We start from the raw sequence: 23333 nt of genomic DNA on the forward strand, positions 1-23333 counted from the left end.
GCACGTGATTTTCACCTCCAGAGGGTTTAGTTCTTCCAGGTCTTCTCCCGGCGCTGGATTTTCCAGAACAGATGAGACCTCCAGAACAGATGAGGGCTAGAGGAAACCCTATGTCCCCCCAAGTCCTCCCAGTCAGGGTTGGCCACTTCCCTGCCGCGGTCCAGAACAGATGAGGCCTCCAGAACAGACGAGGACCCAAGGAAACCCGATGTCCCCCAAGTCCTCACAGTCAGGGTTAGCTACTTCCCTGCCGCGGTCCAGAAGGGGACACTGTCCCCCCAAAGAACAGATGGAATATTCCCCAGAATTTTTTTTTAAGGCCTTTTCAAAACCCGCTCTCTGGGCCCGTTTGCCCTATAAAGCAGATCTGAAAAAGCTTATCTAGACCTGTTCCTTGAAAAACAAGTTATTTTGCAATGCAGGTTCCTATTAAGCTAAGCTAAATTAATTCTGATGGTGGTCCATTTTGGGCCTGTCCCTTACAACTTCCATTACTTTGTCTGTCTGTAACCACTTCTATGCTCTCTGCCCCAACCAATTTGTAAGGTCTCATCCTTCTTAGACACTGAAGCTGTACTGTAAGTTATTGCCTTCCTCCTCTCCTTATGTCTTTTGAGCAGTTTACCTTAATGCAATGTCCTTTTGTATAGATACAGGAAGACAATTAATTAATATGCTTTGTAAGTTAGGAATTGATTGGCTTTGAATATTATTCACTCCTGGGCTTCTGCCCTCTCAACTTAAGCCTCAGTTGCCCTCACTTCCTAGCACCCCAAGGGCAGAGTCACAACGTGGGCCTGGATGGAACCAGGGCAAGCTGGTAAGTTATGTGCTAACCTGGCATTGCGATGGGCCAGGCCAAGGTGCCACGATTCTTAACTATAAGTTAAGAGGTTGATCATAGGCAAATGATGTCATGATCCAAAAGTAACGACAACACTAGGGCCCTGCTTCTAGGAATAGGAAAGATATCTTGCCTGAGCACTGCAGTCTGAGATCGAGATAGCCCTAGGAGAGCAATTCTACAAGCTCAAAGTATTTCTTACTGTGTCCATACAAAATGATTAATATTATATATGCTTATATGTTGGTTGGACAAGGAGAGGAGAAAGACCTCCTATAAGCTGTTTTCCTGTGTGTCCTGACTAGCTTGGATGAAACTGCTTTCTCCCCTTCAAACTGCCTTCAGTAAATGATTTCAGTATACTGAGACAGTTTTCCTTTTCTTTCAGAAACCTAGCTGGTCTTAGATCTGCAGATATCAGGTGCTAGCCAGGACTGATCTTTGGGATGTAGATTCCCAGCTCTAGCCAGGCTGGTCTTTGGGATGCAAATCAAGGTGGTTGCAGCTTGTGAAAGTGCTTGTGGAAGGTTTCAGTTTGGCTTTGTATCTTCTTTCCTGAGGCCAGTATTACTACTGGCCTGCTGATGTAAGGAAACAATGTGGATGTAAAGAAACAATATAGGGTTTGCTGCCTCAATGTTCTTTCTGTAACTCCTTTTGATGACATCACTGTAATGCCCCTTTTAGAGGTTCTATGATCTATATAAGGGGATCATCCTGGATCTCAGTGCCCGCACGTGCTTGAGGATTCCTGAGGACTCTATGACATACATCTCTTCCATGTAATAACCTGCTGCTCCACGACCAACCAGCCTGACTCCCGTTTCCTTCCATCTACTGACCATCGCCATCGACCTCCATGGAGTGGGGAAATGGCCTGACCGCCAGCCTTTTATTTTTTGTGTGTTTACACAGGTTCTGCTTCCACTTCCTTCATGCATGAGTCTCCTTCAAGCTTGGGCAGAGTGGTCTTAAGCATACCTATGGCTGGTTGCAGAGGTCTTCAGCTGTCAGGGCTCTACTCAGGGCAGTGAGGGAAATTCACCCCTCCCCCTCCAAGGGGCCCAGGTGAGGAAAGCCAGGTGCGGGGTCAGGAGACTGTCGTTTTAGACATATTTGGAATTAATTTTAGATCGAAAAGTACTTATGTGCTTAGTAATAAATTACTATACACTTTTCAATCACCTCAGAGACCCCACTCTGCTTAGAGAACTAGATTTTTAAAGACAGGGCTGTTTTGCCTGTGTGTCATGACTGAGAATCACTCTCAGTAGATATGAAACTCACTATACACAAAGATGCACACAGGCTACTTTGAGTCATCTGTGTTGTTAATGTGTGTTGGCCATTAAACTTCACTGAGACCCCTTTTTCTGTCCTTTACAGGAGCCTCATGAGTCTCACCTTCCATTCAAGTTGTACTTGTAATAAGGTGGAATGAAATCATCAATATTCTCCTCACCTCTTCCTTCAGGAGAAAAATCCTACTTACATTCAAGGTGGTCGAATTGCAGACAACACCATCCACCTTTTCCTGGAGATGTACACGGGACTGAGGTGAGAACAGCAAAAGGCTCTAGTTTAATGGTCTTAATGAAGGTTTCAGGGAAGGGCATTAAACAAGACTCATATACCATCTTCCAAAAGAATTATTTTGTAAAACTGATGCCTTGGGTATGGTAAAAGATAATATGGTAAAAACCATACTTTTCTTTCTAGGACATTAAACTTCTAAATCTATCTATTCAAGCTGCTTTGAAATATATTCCTTGATTTGGAATCACTGTCTGCCATAGGATTGAGTAAGGACAACACTCAAAGTAATAAGAAGAGAAAAATATGGAAAAATTAACTCATACTATGTTTGGTAACATATATACTAAAATTGAAACGATACAGAGATTAGCATGGTCCTTGCACAGATATGACATGCAAACTTGTAAAGTGATCCATGTTTTTGTTGCAAGAATAATTAACAGGGCGACTTTAAGCTAAGACAATCCACACAAGTACAAAAAATCTACATAAAGATAGCACAAATCCCCATCACAACAATCTCCTCAATGTCAATGGACTAAATCTGCCAATTCAGAGGCACAGAATGGGAAGATGAATTAGAAAACTGAACCTAACTTTCTGCTGCCTGAAGAAACACTTCTGAACAATCAAAGCAACCATGGACTCAAAGTCAAAGGCTGGAAAACAATTCTTCAAGAAAGAAACGAACACGTCCACAAAGCTGGAGTGGATATACTAGTATCAGACCATATGGACTTCAGGCTATAGGTTATAAGAGACAGTGAAGGTCATTTCTTCATGATCATGGGATCTGTACATCAGAAAGAACTCACCCTCCTCACTGTAGGTGATATTAATGACAGACCAGCAAAATACTTAAAAATAACTTCTAATAGACTTAAAGAAAAACATTGAGAGCAACACAATACTAGTTGGAGATTTCAACACTACTTTGTCACTTCTCAATAGATCAAACAGACTAAAGCTCAGCAAGGAAATATTTTTTTAAGGGAAGTAATGAACAACCGTTGGCTTAGAGAAGAAATCAAAGGGGAAATAAAAAGTTTCCAGAAACAAATGAGAATGAGGACACGAGCTACCAGAACTTGTGGGACACAGCAAAAACAGTGTTAAGAGGAAAGAGTATAGCTCTGCCAGAATTCATCAGGAAGCAAGAAAGGGCCTGCATGAATAAATTAGAGCTCAAGATTTTGGAAAATGACCAACAAAAGTAGTCCAAACTAGGCTGGAGGAAGGAAATAATAAAACTTGTACCAGACGTCAATGAGCTAGAATCCCAAAATACAATCCAAAAGACCAATAAGAGTAAAAGCTGGTTCTTTGAGAAAATAAATAAGATAAATAAACCACGAGAAGCCTCTCAAAGAAACAAAGAGAAAGAATTCTAATAAATCGAATCAGAAATGCAAAGGGGCATATCCTAATAGAAACTACAGAAATCCATAGGATCATCAGAGATTATATTGAGAATCTTTACAGCAGGAAATGAGAGAATCTTGAATAAATTGATAAATTTTTGGATTCCAATTACCTCCCAAGGCTGAACCAAGAAGATTTGGAATACTTGAACCTATCACTTCCAAGGAAATTGAAATGATGGTCAAAATATCCCCCCAAACAGAATCCCTGGCCCAGATGGATGGATTCAATAGTGAAATATTTCAAACCTTTAAAGAGGAAATGCTGCCAACATTTTTCAAGATTTTCCAGGAAATTGAAGAATCATAAATACTCCCAAATAGTTTCTATGAGGCAAAGATCAACCTAATACTCAAATCAGACAGAGACACCACAAAAAAAGAAAATTACAGACTTATTTCCTTGATGAATACAGATACACAGATTCTCAAGAAAATACCAGCAAAGAGAATCCAGAAACTCAACAAAAGATCACACACTATGACCAAGTAGGTTTATCTTGGGGATGCAAGGATGGCTTAACATTCTCTAGTCAATCAACAGAATACACCATCTCAAAAAAATAAAGATAAAAGTCATATAATCATATCAATAGATGTAGATAAAGCATTTGATGAGATCCAGCACCCATTCATGATGAAAAACTCTCAACAAAATGGGAGTTGAAAGTACTTTCCTCAATATAGTCAAAGCAAATTATCACAAACCCACAGCAAGCATTATTCTCAACGGGGAAAAACTGAAGGCTTGGAGCAGAAATCAATGAACTAGAATTCCAAAATACAATCAGGCACAAAACAAGTTACCCACTCTCACCACTCCTATTCAACACAGTACTTGAAGTATTTGCCATATGATTTCGGTTAAAAAAAAGATATCAAGGGCATCCAGATAAAAAAGGAAGAACTCAAGCTTTTACTATTTGGAGGATGACATGATACTATACTTAGAAAATCTCAAAGAATCTACAAAAAAGCTCCTGCGAACAATAGATTTGTTTAGTAAAGTAGCATATTACAAAATCAATATCTGGTACTCCATGGCTTTCCCATATATTAATAATGAAAGAGAAAAAAGAGATAGAGAAAAAACAATCCCATTCACAATAATACCTCAGAAAATCGAGTATATTAGAATCAACTAAAAATGTTAAAGATCTATACCAAAAAAAAAAACCTACAAAGCTCTACTTTACAAAATAAGAGAGTATATGAGGAAATGGAATCACATCCCATGCTCATGGATTGAGAGGTTTAACACTGTCAAAGTGGCAATACACCCCAAAGCTCTATAAAGATTTAATGCACATTCTATAAGGATACCCATAACATTTTTCAAATAAATAGATTAAACACTCTTGAAAGTCATACACAACAATAAACTCCCATGAAGTGCTAAAGCAATCTTTGGTAAAAAGAAGGGAATACCTTCCCCAAATACAAACCCAACTACATAGTTGTAGTAATCAAAATACCATGATATTCAGATAAAGACAGGCCTCAGATCAATGGAATATAGTTAAATATCCTGACGCTGGCCCTCAGATTATTATTACCTAATCTTTCATAAAGGCTCAAATACATCACAGGTAGCTTGCCAGGCTCTGCCGTGAGGGCTAGATACTCTCTAAGCTTGCCGGGCTCTCCGAGAGGGGCGGAGAAATCGAACTCGCATCGGACATGTTGGCTGCGTCCAAGGCAAACGACCTACTCACTGTGCTATAGCTCCAGCCCATTAGATGTATTCGATATACCAAACACAGTAACAACAAGTCTCATGATAGAGACGTTACTGGGCCCGCTCAAGCATATTGCAGCCAACATGGCCGACCCGAGTTCGATTCCTCTGCCCCTCTCGGAGAGCCTGGCAAGCTACCGAGGGTATCTCGCCCGCATGGCAGAGTCTGGCAAGCTCCCGATGATGTATTCCATATGCCAAATACAGTAACAACAAAGTCTCCAATGGAGACGTTACTGGGCCCGCTCGAGCAAATCGACGAACAATGGGAGGACCTTTACCTTTACATTACCTTCATAAAGGCTCAAGAAATATGAAGTTGAGCAAGGAAGTCTCTTCAGCAACTGGTGCTGGGAAAACTGGACAGCAACATGCAAAAAAAATGAACTCAGACCTCTTTATAGTGCCAGGCACAATGTCAGATCAAATGTATTAAAAACCTCAATATCATACCTGAATTCTTAAGGTATATGGAGAAAAATGTGGGAAGATCCCTGCATGACATTAAAGCTAAGGGAAACTTCTAGAATGAAACACCACTGACCAAGGAAGAGGAAGTGAATATAAACAAATGAGACTACATTAAACTAAGACGTTTCTGCAACTCAGAAAAAATGGTGACCATGATCGAAAGACAGTCCACATAATGGGGAAAAATTATTTATGCAATACCCATACAATTAACCTCAAAATTCTACTGCTGTATCATTAAGAACACTAAATAGTTCCTGTGAATTTTATTCTTCTTCACATATATTTACTCTAAAATATTTTAGATTTACTTTTAAACGACAGGTACAAAGGTAAATTTATGAGTTTTTTTAAAAATTAAAAATACCCAGATACATAGCCAGGTGCGACCCAAAAAACAAAAAAGCAATCAAGCAAGCAAGAAAGAAAGAAATTAAAAATTAAAAAATAACGCTGTTTGCAATGCTAAGGATCAATCCCAGATCATCATACAATGGAAGGCAAATGGTCTTTCATTGAGTTATATCCCTGTTCTTAAACATTAAAAAGTTCTTAATTGATGTCTCATTGTATTTTCTTTTTTAAAAAATGCTTTTCTAAATATTCCTGGTCGCCAATGTACCTCCTACATTTTGACCCTCGCTTCTCTTCTATATTTGACCTCTAAGACTCAGTTGTCACCTTATCCTTCCTATAGCCATGTTTTCCTTGGAAAAAGTTTCCAAGATCATGTCTGGCTTGCTTTAACTTGGCATAAAATGGAAACCTTATTTTCTGTATGCTCTCATGCTAGAGGTGATGATGTTTTCGACCCAGGTGAACTCTTTTCTGGGGAACTTTCTGGCTGTTTCTACTTGACTTCAAAATATCTAAAGGTAAGTCATCATCTTTTTTTTTTTTGCGTTTTTGGGTCACACCTGCCGATGCAAAGGGGTTACTCCTGGCTCTGCACTCTGGAATTACTCCTCACGGTGCTTGGGGGGACCATACAGGATGCTGGGAATCTAACCTGGGTAGGCCGTGTGCAAGGCAAATGCTCTACCTGCTGTACTATAGATCAAGCTCCCCCCCGCATCCCCATAATTCATCATCTTGAGGGCCTCAGATTTTTACCTTCCATTTAGAAACTTCATCTTTACATTGACACAGTAAATTGAAACCACAAAACCATTGAATGGCATGTTATAATGGTAGCAGCCATGAGCAAACATTGATAACCTATAAGTTGGCATGAACGAATTCTGTCTCAGAGGCTTCACTTCTGAGAATACCTGTCACTACCTCCTTTCTGTTACGTATCCCAGGATCAGAATCTACATCAGGCCATCAGTAGAAATTGTTCACCCGAAAGCTAGCCTTCCACTGGGATCAGAATCCATGATCCATCTAACTTGTAATTTTTCATTCATGACTTGTTGACCTTGTTTCAGTTGGAGGCATCCAGAGCATAAACTCAGCTTTCCCGTTGTTTCCACAGGAAATCCAAATACCTAAGAATGTTATCATTTCTGACGCCACTGTGAAAGATTTTTTTGGAATCCCACCGTAAGATACTATCATTAATGTTATAATATTACTGTTCTCAATAGTCCGGATCTCCCCAAAGAACTCTCTACCCTCCTCACTCCAAGTGCAGACTCCAGTTTATCATGCTCCTGAACGTACTTCTAATAGTTTTACTCAGGTTCTCCCCTAAAGTGCACAAGTTAAGTTCATACCACTCCAAGTTCTTATTCCTAAACTACCAGTTTCGGCTTGGTCCTCAAGCTTGTGTTCTCCCTTGAAGAAATACCGTGCTTCCTTTCTCTATGTCTCTCTTTGCTTGCTTTGTTAAACGAGTGTTCTCTCTTTAACATATATTCCATTCCACCCTACACCGGTTTAACAAGTTTCTAAGTGTTTTTCAGTAAAATCTATTTTGCTTCACTAAACTAAAAATTTTAAACCACCAGAGCATTGTTTAAACCAATATTTGTATCTTTTAAACCACAAATTTTGAAAATGAAAGGGGGTAAACCAATGGAATACTACTCAGTTGTATGAAGTGAAATCTTATTATCTGTATAAAATTGGATCACATGAGGATATTATATTTAGTGACATAAACCAGGCAGAGAAAGATAGGCATCATACAAGTTCATGCATATGTGGTATATGGAGAAAACAAATTAAAAGAATAAAATGAGACAGACAAACATCTAAAACAATATTTATATTCTATGATTTATAATTCAATTAATAATGGTTTCTCATACACATAATTCCATCATGACACTCCTCATTCTCTCAAAAAATAACCCCTCCCTGTCCCCCAAACCCTCAGAATCCCTCCTTCCCAATCCCCTGACTCAATTGTGTGGATCAGTTCTCCCCTTACATTGGCCTTGAACCTTTGTTGCTACCTTGCTGTGTGTCTTTACATCCCACATATGAGAAAAATCTCTCTGTATCTGTTCCTTTCCTTAAGGCTACCTTTACATGCATGATATCCTCTAGTTTCATCCAATGTTGAAAATTGCATAGTTTTGATATTTTCAAAGCAATAAAAACAAACTTTAGAACCATGAGACTATTTAATTACCAGATGGAAAGCTGTAATCAAAGTGGAAAAACTGAACAATGGTGAATGACAAAGTAGGCCTTTCAGTAGTGAGTGTAATATGATACATGAACGTTGATTCTACATAATCCTAAAATTTATGAAATTCTAGTAATTCTATAATGTAATTTTAAATAATCAAAACAGTATTTAAATAACTTACATTTATCTATGATTTTGACGTATATTTTGTGTCAAACTATCAGAAATAAAAATAATGTGAGATAGAGATATTGTGTATCACTATACTTTTAAACAAGAGAAGTGCTGAAAATTTCTGTGTCTTGATGAACTGTCATATAAATTGACTCCAAAATCAAATTAATATACTCAAGGAAAAATAAAAGTCAACCAATTTAATCTTTTGCCTTCACAGAGGTTCCCATCGGCTGATCTCTGACAGACAAAACAATTTTTATATTATTTTTTTTAAATTTTTATTACTGAAACACCATGAGGTACAGTCGTACATTTACAAATTTTTGTTCTTGGGTTTCGATTATACAATGATCAAATGCCCATCCCTCCCCCTGTGCCCATTTTCCACCACCATAGATTCCAGTATCCCTTCCACACCTATACCCTCATCCCACCCTCCCTCTGTGGCAAGGCATTCTCTTTTGTTCTCCCTATCCTTTTGGGTTTTGTGGTCTACAAAAGAGGCATTGAGTGGCAATTATGTTCAGTCCATAGTCATAATTTTTATTTTCAAAGGATTTCTTGGCAGAGATTTAGCATTCTTTGCTAGCAACCAACTCCTTTTCTTCTGCTTTTTTTTTTTCTAGAAATATATACTTGTACTCACACTGACTAGTCATGGCACCAAATTGACAAATGTACTTGTTTTTACTTCAGTTCTATTTCCTTATTACCACATATTATTAGCAGTGGATAGAAAATAACTAGCCCAAATTTCTTGGGGGAAAGGGAAATGTTTATGCTTTTCTTAGTTTGGAAAATCCCTGTCACTAGTATAGGGACATTCATCTAAATTTGTAAACGCAATGATTAAGAAGAGGTAAATCATGACTGTCACTTCAAGGAAGAACGGGTTTTCAGCAAATATCCTTGCTTTCAGAAGGATGGCTCTGGCTTGGATGGGGGGCAAACATGAGAGCTGTGAGCTACCGGCAGTTAACACATGCTCTGAGGCTATGTGGTGACAATGCTGAAAAATGTGGTGAGCCCTGATTAGGTCGGGTCATGGGGGAGAATGGAATGATGACAAGAAAAAAGAGCAACAGAACAAGATAATAGATTCCTTTGTACAAAAGTTTTCATCTCTAATATATTAATCTTTTGAAAAAGAGAACCAACTTCTTATCATTCTTCCTGGCAATATATTATCCTTACACAGTGCTTCAGGGAAAACACGCTCCCCTTGTTAGTTAATATAGCGTGAATATCTGTGAGGTGTTTGAACTCTCTCTATGTATACACTGCTGATGACTGAAACCAATCTCTCTATTTAACTATCTAAACTGCAATGGTCTCACCATTTAACTCTCTAAACTCTGATGGCTCCAAATCTTCTAAGATCAGCTTTCATCTCTTCCATGATATCCAGGCTTCTCTTCCCAACTGTCAACTCTCCCTTTCGATCTCCCTCTCTCTACCAACTATGGTCTCCCTCCCAAAATTTGCTAAGACAAGATTTCTTGAAATATAGACGTAAGTTGACTTCTTTTTTTTTAATTTAGGCAATTTTGATTTTCAAAGGCATTTATAATGGAGATTTGTCATTCAATATTCCAATTCCAATCACACTATACCAGTGTCTGCATCCCTCCACCAACAAATGACCCATTTCTCCCTACATTCCCACCAATTTCCTTGACAAACACATTTTGAAGTTTAACTATTGTACTTTGGGTTCCATACTTTCATTAGTGTTGGTATTGGTGGTTAAGACATACACCTCAACTTTTTCATGCTGGCCTTCCTGGATAAATGCCCACTGACACCATGTAGGGGAAATATATGAGAACAAATCATTAAGCTCCAAATTTTTCAAATATCTTTAAACAATTCTGATCGAAAAAAAATAGTGTAAACTGGAGGGGACAACCCCTTGGCAGCCTGAAAAGTCTTTTCATTTTTCCACATTAAAAAGAGGAAATCAGTGAAGGAGGTCTGGCATCACGCAAGTTAGCTGACCCTGCTGAGCTGTGGTCAACAGGGTTTTTTGTGCTCTTCTCCCCTTCCACAATAACTCCCAACCTCATTAGTTTTGTCTCTTAAGTCTGCATAAAATAAAAATTTTACCACACAGGCACCCATGTAATGAGACCAGCCAAGGTGATAAAAATAAATTTCCGAAAACTCATAGGTTAGTCATGGTGGTAGAAACTAAATATAATGTTTTTTATTGAATCTGCAGGAGACACATATTACAAACCTTTTCATGATTCAATTTCATTCATAGGATATTTTAACACCCAACCTCCACTAGTATACAGTTCCATTGCTAATGTCCCCAGTTTCTCTCCCACCACTCTCTCTCCCAACCTCAAACCTCACCTGACAGCCTGCTGTCTCTACACTATGGCAGGCACCTCTTTCTCTCTCTTTATCTCTCTCTCTCTCATCCTTTGGGCATTATGGATTGTAATACAGATACTGAGAGGTTATCACGTTTATTCCTTTACCAACTTTCAGCACTCAGTTCTCATCCAGAGTAATCACTTCCAACTCTCATTGTCATAGCCGTCCCTTCTTTATTCCAAATGCCCGCCTTCAGCACTTGTGGCAAGCATCCAACCATTGACCAATTCTCCTGGCCTGTGTTTCTGCTATCCTTGGGTATTAGTCTCATATTCTGTTTTTTTTATATCCAAAAAAGGGGTAGTCCAATCAGTATACACCTTTCCTTCTGACTGATTTCATTGAGCATGATATTCTTCCCTGTACATCCATTTATAAGCAAATTTCATGATGTGACTTTCCTGCTAACTTCGTAGTATTCTATTGTGTAGGTATAACATAGTTTCTTCTGGCTATTGTGAATACTACTGCAGATGGTATTTCTGTTATAAATATCATGTTTAATGTAGCTTACATAGGAAAATATTTCCCAAGTTCCAAACATAGAGAATCCACTTACAAACCCAACTTTTTTATTTTTTAAATAATATAATTTATTATGATGCTTTCTAAAAAACTGAAGCTATTAAAAAAACTCAGGGTAAGCATATTCTATAAAAGCAAAAAATAATAATCTTAAGGAAGGACAACAGCTACGTGTTCTTGCTCCTCAAAGATCCATGTGTTTCTTGATATATTGTCAATATCTTTCTATAGCCTTAAAATTCTTCAACTTCATTTCTGAACACGATTTAAAGTTATATTAATTTAATAGGTGTAATAAGCTTTATAGAATGTTTATTTGTTTCTTTCATATTTTGCATAAACAATGTTTGAATTAACCATAGCACTGTAACACTGTCCTCCCATTGTTCACCGATTTGCTTGAGCGGGCACCAGAAATGTCTCTATGGTGAGACTTGTTGTTACTGATCTTAGAATGTCAAATACGTCACATGTAGCTTGCTAGGCTTTGTCATGCGGGAGGGATACTCTCAGTAGCATGCTGGGCTCTCTGAGAGGAGCAGAGGAATCGAACCCAGGTTGGCCGCGTGCAAGGCAAACGTCTTACCCACTGTGCTTTCGCTCCAGCCCATATATAGATTTATACATATATATGTGTATTTACACACGCATACATATCTATATATTCCTCTGACACATCTCGTGAGTTCGAACTCATATTTCTTCCTCCTCCAATTATTTACTACTTCTCTCCCCCTACTTGGCGCGCAATTAATTTTCCGAGTGCCCTCAGATGCATTTCTGAGGCCAGGATAAAGGCATGCATAACACATAAATGCAAGGGAAGCACAAAGAATATGTAGATAAATTTCATATGGACATATAATTGTGATGACTAGTTTACAAACTGTACTTGCTTCAAGTACAGACTTCCTCATCTCAGCAACTGTGTATTCATACTCCATGCACTGTCAAATATCCAGCTAAAGTCCACAACCAACTAACAACACTCCCCTACCAATTTCAGTCATTTACTTCCCCTATTGTAAGGACAATTCTGATGTCAGAGTGTAAAGGTTTGATTTTGCTTTTGTTTTATTAGTGAATTTAGTTTTTTTTCTTTATAATCCAGAAACAAATCAAATATATTTTTTTTTAAAAATTAAGGACAGGAGGTGATATCAGGCAACAAATGAAATAGTTGATCTGGCTGAGAATCAGCAAGAGTCTTTCAGGTCAGTGTGACGAAAGGTACATCCAGTTTCCCTTCCCAGTATATTTCCAAAGGGCGGGCTTGGAGCAGGGTACATGCTGGGAAGAAGCCCAGGAGACTAGCAGTGTCTTGAACATCTAGGGGCCTATTTTCTTCTTTGAAAATGTAATGGTATTGACCTCCATTGCAAACCACAGCACCCTAAAACAAAGAAAAAGCAAAAGGGAATGCTCTGAGGTAGGGCGGGGTGGGGGAGATGGGGGATGGGAGGGTCAATGGGTTCCTTGATGGTGGAGAATGGGCACTGGTGGAGGGATGGGTACTTGATACTTGTATAACTGAAACCCAAGCACAAAGGTATGTAAGTCTACAACTGTACCTCATGGTGTTTCACTAATAAAAATAAATCGATAATAATATAAAAAATTAAAAATGCTATCGGCTGGTATAGGAAAAAATGTAATGGTGTTGACTAAATTACATCAAGATAATTTTTAGTTATAGGATGCTATGATTCATCTTTGACTCACTAATTGATACTTTGAAATGTCCCAGTTCATTCTCACTCAGAGAAGTCATTTATTTCTTCGAGTATTGATTTGTACAGGGAATTTTTCAGAAAATTCTTTATATAATGTATATTGAGGGACTCAATGATAATGTTCTTATTACCATTTTCAAAGAATACCAAAATACACTTTTAATAAGATTTTCTTGGTTCTCTATATAAAAGATAAATTACAACAATTAAGGTTAACTCAAGATTTTCTAAAGTGCATTATATTAGTACTTGAAAAGAAATTTTAAAAGACTCTGGGAGAGAGGAGGAGAAAAAGTCATGGATCTATAAGGATTAGTACAAGTCTTTGGGTGTGTTGGGGCAGGCAGTGACTAGAAAAGTTGAGATCACACTCAGCTATGTGATCTAATCTCTATATATCTATTCTCTAAATTAGATACCAGTGATGTATCCACACAGGTGTATTCATATGACTATCATGTACACTAGTGAGATCCAGGGAAATAATTCTTAGCACTGACATTGTTGGAAATTTATGTAGTAATCTGGTTTTTATGATTAAGTTGTCATGATTTCACAGGCAGTGGTTGTTTCCTTAACCAACCTGGAATGTCTTTAAAAGACCAAATATAGGATCATTCTTTCATTTTTAATTAAATATAGAAAATGCTGAATTTACAGGTTAAATGGAGATGAATATCGTTTTCAATAGTCTATTTGGGACACCGTCCTTTATTTGTTTTATTAGGAACTGAATGTGGTACCCTATAATCTCTAATTACATCCCTAGACCTCCCTTCTCTATTTGTACCAATCAAGACACACTTCATTTTAGACCTAGTTTTCAGTAATCTCAACTAAACATTAAAGTAAAAAATAAGTCTGATCAAATAATTCTGTTATCCAGCAGTTATTTAGATACTTACACCAATGAACAGAATGTTGAGAAAGAAATGAATAATCCAAATTCTGTTTGAAGAAGGCACAGAATACATGTTGTAATTGACCATATAAAAGAAAGAAAATTAAAGTAAATTCCTTGGTAATTTCTGGTAGTCTTGGAACCATGTTGCCCATGGTATAGTCAGCTAGCTAAGTCTTCTTAACTTGGATTTCCCTTGTTCACATCCCTGATATCACTCTTTTCCTGCTCAGATCGCATTCCCAGTATATCATGTTACCACCAGATCTTGTTGTTTCAAGCTTTGTTTTCAGAGGAACCCAAATTTCAAGCCCTCCTTTTACACTTATTGTCTCTTTTCCCATCATTTCAGACTTTTCTCCCAACATTTTTTCCTCAGTGAATACAGCATTCCTTCAAGAGAGTTGAACCTTGTTAGTTTTAAGAGATTACTGGGATCAATTCCCTCCAGCCATACATTAAAGGTAGGAAAACACTTTTCACGTTTTTCTGTTCCCAGCCAGTCAACTACCATTTCCTGGGAAAATCTATGAACTGGTTAGTCTCAGTTCAGTCAGAAACTGCGTTCATTTCCCCCCATTTTCAACAAAGTAGTTACTGGTACCAAGCAGAATTAGTTAAATATATGTTCCTGTTAACATATCTTTGCATTTGGGATACATGTGAACACATTTCACCTGGCTTTTATGAACCCTGGTCTTCTAGTTTGCTTTTCTGGTGGCATTCTGTTTCTCACTATTCCTCTCCACAGCTAAGTGATGTGAAAATAACATATTTATAAATGGTATGATTGAAAGCTCCAGAAGGAATGCCAGCCCTTTCAGCTCTCTCGGTCTTATATGTAAACTGTTCTTTGGAACCTATCTTATTTTCGTATTTTTGTCTTGAATCTCATTTACAAAAAATATTTTAACTTATTTGAAAAACATCCACCAACTATCCCATGATGATCACCAGATTTCCACTTCCCTACCTTTCCCGGTTTCCTTTCCATCCATCCATCACCCCATTAACTCTCCTAGGACCATCTATTTCCACCACAGCCTTCCAGGCTCAAGGTCACCTGGTACTAACTGCTTTGGGAGTGGTGACCTAGGACGCATGTATTAGTAAGGTACCTACAGCAATGCAGCCACAACGCCATTTATAAAGTTGATTCTTGTGTGAGCTGCAGTTAAAAGCGATGTTTAGGGAAAACTACAGGTATCAGGGAAGATGGAAGACCAAAGACCAGGCCCTCAAGCTAATATAATATGAGCTCCGCCCACCAGAAATTTCTTGATAGCTAGCTTGGCAACCTTGGGGAGTTTACAAATCCAAAGACTTACAGAGGCAATGGACCTCATTATTGAAACACGCTAGTGAAGTGTCACCTTAACAGCAACTCTGAATATTGCTGGGAATAAGTGAAATGGTGCAGCTAGGGATGCTGAACAGAGGGCCCGAGGACATGGTGACTTATTTTGAATCTCCCAGGAGCTTATCTTCAGGCTTCATGCTGCAACTGTTCTCTTGGCTTTGTCCCTGTTAAGAGTCATCCTTGAATGACTCTGAGGGTGTTGATCACTCATCTGGTAGGATTATTCCCCATTGTATGTGTTCTGATCACCCAGCCATCATTTATATATAGACCACCCAAACCTTTTAGTGATATGTCTCAAATTTGGTTAATTTCCAAAGGTGGCCATGAGGCGTAAACACAGCTTCCATGGAGAATTTTACTTCTCGTCTGGTCATCTTAGACTCATCCCCTTCCTCAGCCTATTCCAAATTTATTCTTTTAACCCGAAAACCTCAGATCGTGCCATTTCTCCCATTTTTTTTTTTGAGGACACCAGGGATGGGGCATACATGACTGTGCTCTGGTCATACTCCTGGCTCTGTGCTCAAGTTTCACATTTAGTGGGTCTCTGGGGACCATAAAAGATTGCAGGAAATGAACTGAGTCCTTCTTGCTTGCAGAGAAAATGCCCTGTCAGCTATACTCTTCCTCTGACCCTACGCCACTCTTCATCAGGCCCATGCAATTTCTCCTCTTATGGGCTTTATAACCCTGGACCAAGTTTGTATTTCTTAGAGTCTTGTCTATTCCCCCTTTTTCCTATCTCTAACTTCCCATTGTTTCCCATCGCATCTTTAACCCCCAGCCACTCCCCAAAACAACCACAGTTGACAGCATCTTTAAATTCAGAAGTTTTATTAACAACCAATTAACTATGATGCATGTCTTTTATTTGAAAAAAATATATTAGAATAAGTAAAATGTGTCTAGCATTTCAGTGTTTGCCTAGGGCACCATCTGGTACCTAAAGTGGAATATACCATTCCAGCTCTCACATTACATAGCCATAGTAGAGAGAGATGTCCTTATATTTTTCCCTCTCAATAAAGAACTACAATTTCCCTCAAAGCTGTGTGTTTGGCACTGTTCTCACGCTCCTGCTGAGCCTTCGTTTTCATAGCCTCACGCTCTGGTCTCCGCTCTTTGGTGATGGGCTTTGACATGACAGGCTCGGGAACATTGGGCTTTCTCCACGGAATCGGTTGGAAAGGGAAGTCTTGGAGGAGAAACTGACTCTGACGTTTAGGTGACCACTGCCGCTTTTTCACAGAGACAGGAGGAGGCTCCCACTGGAGAGAAGTGCCAGCTGCTGTCTTGTAGGGAGCAGGTCTAGGAGCTGCAGGGTGAAGAATTGGCTGGCTACTAGGGTTCTGCAAACCTGGTCGAGATGGGTTGGTTGTAATGGACTGAGCAGGTTTGGCAGAACCAGACAAAAATGCAGTGGTTGACAGTGAAGAATTGGCAGCATTTGGCTGAGGTGCATTGGTAGAGCCAGGTTTGGCAGGGTAATCTGCCGCAGGAAGATGTGAGGTCACAGATTGTCATCTCCGAGGAACAGGTCGAGCTTGTGGCCTCTCCATGGTAAGATACGGCAAAGGTACCAATTTGACCTTCCCAGGAGGTGGCAGCTCAGACTGGGTTGGAGATGAGCGTTTTTCAGCACTGCTACTTGGTTTGTGTGCTTTGACCTGAGTTTTCTCAAGGCTTTTCCATCCCATGTAGCACCTAGCCATGGCTTGACAGCTAAGGATGGCTTGACATCTTTAAGCTTCTTTGAGCTACTCAGGACCTGGGAGGAAGAGATTCCAGGTTTTGGATCACTCTTCTTCCCCAGAACATGAAACACTTGGACAGAATCCAACATGTGTATGCCTAGGTAGAGGCGGGGCTTTTTAACGGCCTCTTGGCAAAGCTCAGGTTGACTTTTCTTGCATTTCATCTTGCCAATGGTGGGCTTTTCTTCTGCCTTTATCTTGTTCCCTGGCTGCTTACACTCCTTAGCTTTCTTAGAATTTTCTCTGGTGTTTTTTATCTTCTCCTGCCCATGGCTCTTTGTCTTGCTGATCCTGCTGGAGGCAGCTTTGTGAGGTTTGCTGTTAGTCTTGGCCTTGGTCACAGGACACCTCTCACTTACTGCTGCATTACGAACAATCCCAGCCCCCCATAGCAAGCATTCTCGGACCTTTGGCTGGATTTTGGCCTTGGTTTCTCCCTCAAGAGGTTCAGAAGACTCCCTTTTGTTCTTCCGTGTTGGATGGGAGGTCCCCTTAGTGCCACTTGAATTTTCTTGCACCTGCTTCAGAGTGATGGTGTCAGTGCTGTTCAATACCTGCAGATCTTTTCATTGATATAGGTCTACTGGGATCGGTAGGTATCCAGAGGTTTTGAAAGCCCAGTTTTCATCTGATCAAAATTCTTAACCTTTTGTTCCTGAGTTGGAGTTGGGGTAAGCCCCAGGTTACTTTGGTCTGGAGATATTATGGGAACTTCCCCAAATTCAGGTGGTGGATTACGCTCAGGTCTTTGAATCCTGCTACTGCAACATGTGGGCAATTTGGAAATTTGTGTCAGACCAAATATCTGACCTGAAGGTTTCCATGCCAGGGACGTCTCCATACCCAGTAAATTCATCACTACAAAGGAAGGAAGGAAGAAATCAGTGCCTGCGAAATGAGATATTCCCTCCACAAAACTAGTGGTGCAACAACTGTGCACCTACCAGCAACAGGCAAGGCATTGTTACTGGGTATTCTACGGATAATGGACAAGGCCCTGTGCTTGAAGTTTGGAGGTAAATCTTGTAGTTCTTACTGTTTGTCATGTGGTGCTGTTGTTTTTTGGTTTTCTTTGTATTTGAGTTTCTATGTAAACTAACTTTAAAAATAAGAGACTTGGGACAGAGAGATAGTCCATTTGGTAAGGCACTGGCTCTGCGATCAGCTGACCTCAGTTTGATCTTTCGTATCCCATATGATCTCCTAAGCATCTTCAGCAGTGATCCCTAACACAGACCCAGGACTAATCCCTGAGCACTTCGGACTGTGACACAGATTCAACCTCCTACAAACAAAAGCTTTTTTTAAAAGAAAAATTACAGTCTTTTAAACTAATAAATGCCATACAGAGCTTAGCATTGTAATGTAATTTACTCTCAATTTATTCACTTTCATGGAAAAATAAGGAGATTAATATCATATAATAAGAGTATGAATGAAGTACTAATTCTGCATGATATTTGTGCTAAAGAAAAGTTTTTAGGTTTCATGATTTGTGACAGAATCTCTGAACCACAAGTGTATTCAGAACCTTGCTGTTCATTAATGGAAGGGAAAGTTAAAGAGGTACCATTACAATAAGAGTTCTGAAACTTCTTAAGAAAATAACAAAATACTAGTGTAAGACTTGTATTTTACTTTTATTGTGGTAATTCTGGAGGACTGCTGAACTAGAACAGTGTAAAATGTGGCATTCCCTGCCACAGAGGCTGGTTGGAATTGGGGGGATGGGTGGTGGAAGGAATAATGGGACCCGTGGTTGTGGAGAATGGGCACTGGTGGAGAGATAGGTACTACATCATTGTATAAATGAAATCTAAGCACAATAATTTGTAAGTCTACAACTGTGCCTCAAGATGTTTAACTAATAAAAATTAAAAAATATATGAAACAACTAGGGAAAAATGTGGCATTCTTTTGTGTGCTCCTGAAGTTTCATTATATGAAACCTAGATATCCATTATACTATCATAACTTCCAATTTCCATTAGCAGATCTTATGTTGAGTGTGAAAATAACATGTTGTAAAATGAGTGAAGGGAGTAAACATGAACTTAGTTTAGTTAACTTCATTTCGTAAACTTAAAAATCTCAGTGTATTTAAATACCACCTGTCTATGGACAGTTTTCCTCTTTTTTGACCCCAATTTTTGAATTTTCTTTCCCTCCTCTCAGTTTAACTCACCTTGATAACTCGATTCTGTGATGGGTTGAGCAGACACAGAGAAGTCTATTCCAGAGGAAGTGGTTGGTGTTTGGTTATTTGGGGGCCGGACCTACTTCAGAACCATAACCATTTCTCTAGATGAGTTCCTGTAAGCTTGGGGGGCAGAGCCATTTTGTTCTGTGTATGACATGGAGTCATAGGACTGCAGGCCAGAAAGGAGAGTTCCCAGACCTCCTTGATGATTGTAATACACCTGGCTTCGGTCCTGGTAGGGAAGTGACAGACTTTGACTCTGATATGGATACCGAGACGGTGTTCTCTCAACAAGTCTGGCAGAAAGTGATGGGTACACAGACACCGTGTTGTAGGTATCTAGGGTTCTCTCATAGCGAGCTGCCTTAGACATGGAAGAGACAGCGGTGTCTTGGTCAAGGACAGTCACAGAAAAGTCTCCCATAGAAGACTTCTCTTCAGCATTTCCTGAATTATCCCATTCCAAAACACTAGTATAGGAAGAAGCTGAGGTGGATATATGACTCTGGTTTAAACACTCCAGATAGCATTGTTGTGCTGAAATGTTGGTAAAGTTAGACACTACCCATCAGTGGTTGGAAAGAGGTGCCAGAGGCTGAGGGCAGGAGCCAAGCAGAACTACCAGCTGGAGCAGATTCTCTGGCGTAGTTGCAGACACTTCCTGTTAGGGAAGCTGCATCGTTCACCACGGGAAGGGAATGCTGCCGAGTATGTGAAGTTCCAATTACAGATAAAGGTAAAGGTAAAGGCCCTCCCGTTGATCATCGATTTGCTTGAGCGGGCCCAGTAACGTCTCCATAGGAGACTTTGTTGTTACTGTGTCTGGCATATCGAATACTCTCGGTAGCTTGCCGGGCTCTCCAAGAGGGGCGGAGGAATCGAACTCGGGTAGGCCATGTTGGCCGCGTGTAAGGCGAACACCCTACCCGCTGTGCTATCGCTCCAGCCCAATTACAGATGGATTTTGAAAATTTTCTGTAAGGAACAATAGGATGATGAAAAAAATCTGTGAGACTAATAATCTCCTTCAATGCTCAGAGGAACAATATGAACTTAAAATTTAAGCCATCGAGATGCTTCTAGTACCAACAGTCAATTGAGTTTCCAAAATTTCAACAATTTGGGGTGATTCAGAGCCTGGAACCTTTTGGCACTTTGTATATTTGATATCGTGCTCCCAAATAAACACAGAACTCTAGAAGGACCAGGTGATCGTGTCTGTAATTGGATTTCTTGCTTACAGATAGTTTCTCCTTACCCCAGCAATGCCTGAAGCTTGCTCTCTTATTGACACATATGTTATTTCCTATAAGGGAAGCTTTTCCAAACTAGGAAGTCTAAGAGAATGGGTAACTTTCTCTGGACAAGAAGAAACCTGAGGGCCAGAAATGACAAAGCGACTTCATGTTTTCCAATCATTTTTATTGGGCGTGGTAAGGAGTAGATTTTGGACCAATAACTGACAGTGATCTTGGGCTCTTTCTGGCTCTACACTCTGGAGTGACCCCTTATAACATTCAGAAGAGTGTATGCAGTGACAGAGATTCAACTAGATTGGCTATGTACAAGGCAAGTGCCTCATCCCCTCTCCAGTACTATCTCTCTGTCGCTTATGAATTTCCAAGTTACGGAACCTAAGCATGTGGACTTTTTTCCAGGACTCTGCATGACCTCTACATTGCAGAAACCGTTAGGAAGATGCCTTACTTTAATATAGGCATTTGGGGTCTTTATAACTATTACCATTGTAATCATCAGGTTTCCATTTGACTTGTGCAATGAATATCTGTTACTTACGATTCACTTATGACTTAATCTTGTTGATGCATTGAAGGTTACCCTCATTTTTGATCCACTTCAAAAATGACTACTTGAGTTTTTCCCAAGAAATGTTTTTGGAAGGAAAACTTTATTGAAACTCTGTGACTTAAGTTGTTTATCTAAAATGTAGTTACTAATAACTCTAAGAATAATAATGCATACATGAATATAATTTTTACATTTCATATGGTTTACATAGGAGGAAGTATAAAGAAAACGTAATGAAAAATATGTATCACAGAACTGAAAAAGAAGTATATAGATATCAATGAAATCTGGGCTCTGTAGCAAGCAGCATAGTACAGTAAGTTATTGAGAGCAGACCCAAGCGTAAGCCCTGAATAACAGTGGATGTGGTCTCAAACAAAACCAAATAAAACAGTCCAATAAGGTTATTAATAAGTTGTTCCACATATACAATATGAAAAGTATATTCTATTTTAGAAAAATATGCTAGCCAAAAAATGGAATAGAAGGTGATTTTTGAGTGCACACTGTACCAGTCCATCAAACAGAAAAGATTTACCAGTAACTACATAACAAAAAGAAAATAGGAATAAACGTGATTGTATTTCATAGTCAAGAAATGTTTTAAATGAGTAAAATACAGAAAAAAACTTTGTAGTTACAAAAAAAATTATTCTCATCAATACCTTTGAATTATTAACCAGCAAACAACACCTGTTAAAATGGCATAGGATTTCACTTTATCAAACAAGAAACACAAAGACCATTTAAAAAGTGATCATAAAATATTACAAATTTACTTTCAACACCTAGATTAGAATTATCTTTAGCAGTCAGGAAAAAGTTCTTCTCAATGTTTAATAAATGAGCACCAAAATCCAATAAAATATCTTTAATGTAGGAAAACTCAGAATTCACAAATATGACAAAAATGTGTAATTAGACATGTGAGACTTGATTTTTCTATGTCCTCTTAGGATCTAAAAACAGAAGTTGACTATTATCAAAATACTCTCATATTAGGAAGAAAAAATTACATGAAATAACATTTGTAAAGATGACAAGCAGCTTTAACCTGGAACCTACTTACCACACAAATGAATCAATTCTCCTGATTCAAGTTAGAATTAACCATTTTTTAAAAATTTTAACAGGCTGACTGTACGTGTACTTAAAAACCAGAACGTAATAAAAACATTGAAGATTTATTGTCTTCAAACCCCCTAGATAACCACTATTAGCTATATATGGGAAGCATCATCTCTAAAGCGTGTTTATATTCCAAATTTTCAAATACGAAGTACTGTGTTCTAAGAGATAATAAGGAAAAAAGCCAGCAAGGATGGCTTTCTGATAAACTGCTTTTCCTACTGGTACTCTAATCAAGGCATAGTATACTTTCTAGTCCTGGCATTTTTTGAAGTAAATTGCTTTGACTTGTTCTCAGTGTATTCATCTCAGCATATTTAATATATATTCTTTCTTTTTTGATTTTAAATCTTTGGTTCTCTTCAACATTCTGTCCAAATGTTTTCCCCTTCCTTGATAATCGCCGTCCATATTCTTTCTTTCTTTCTTTCCTATTTTATTCTCCCTCATATCGTCTTGGTTCTATTGGTCAATGTTTGAAGAAAGTGATCCCAAACTTTCTTACCTTTGAGGGCTTGCCTCTCTACGGCTCAGCACTCCACATTTTCCCCATGCCCCATATTTTCTTATTACCTGGTTTAAATAGAAAACTCAAAGATAAATGATTATTACTGTGTAATAGCACTATATTTAAACTACTGAAGTATAAATACAAGTGGAGAGACCATTACAGAGAAAACATGCTAGTATATATTAACAGTTTTCCACAGCATCTACATTTTGTGTTTCTGTCAAAATACTGTCTCTGATTTATATTTTTTCAATGG

General features: G+C 38.8%; 1 pseudogene; it reads left to right on the forward strand.

Annotated features, from left to right (window-relative positions):
• The first annotated feature begins 2704 nt into the window (after nt 1-2704).
• On the forward strand, nt 2705-2803 carry LOC130041027 (uncharacterized; annotated as a pseudogene).
• The last annotated feature ends 20530 nt before the right edge of the window (nt 2804-23333 follow it).

This window comes from Sorex fumeus, unplaced genomic scaffold (genome assembly GCF_029834395.1).
Source record: "Sorex fumeus unplaced genomic scaffold, SorFum_2.1 ptg000095l, whole genome shotgun sequence".
NCBI classification, from domain to species: Eukaryota; Metazoa; Chordata; class Mammalia; order Eulipotyphla; family Soricidae; genus Sorex; species Sorex fumeus.